We start from the raw sequence: 261 nt of genomic DNA, 5'->3' as shown, positions 1-261 counted from the left end.
ACTCCTTGCCAGAGGATGTTGTGAAGGCCCAGACTATAACAGGGTTCAAAAAAGAACTAGATAAGTTCATGGAGGATAGGTCCATTAATGGCTATGAGCGAGTATCGTGTCCCTAGCCTCTGTTTGCCAGCAGCTGGGAATGGGCAACGGGGGATGGATCACTTGATGATTCCCTGTTCTGTTCATTCACTCTGGGGTACCTGGCACTGGCCACTGTCGGAAGACAGGACACTGGGCTAGATGGACCTTTGGTCTGAACCA

Source organism: Lepidochelys kempii, chromosome 6, assembly GCF_965140265.1.
Source record: "Lepidochelys kempii isolate rLepKem1 chromosome 6, rLepKem1.hap2, whole genome shotgun sequence".
Classification (NCBI taxonomy): Eukaryota; Metazoa; Chordata; order Testudines; family Cheloniidae; genus Lepidochelys; species Lepidochelys kempii.
Note: the sequence above shows the minus strand (reverse complement) of the source record.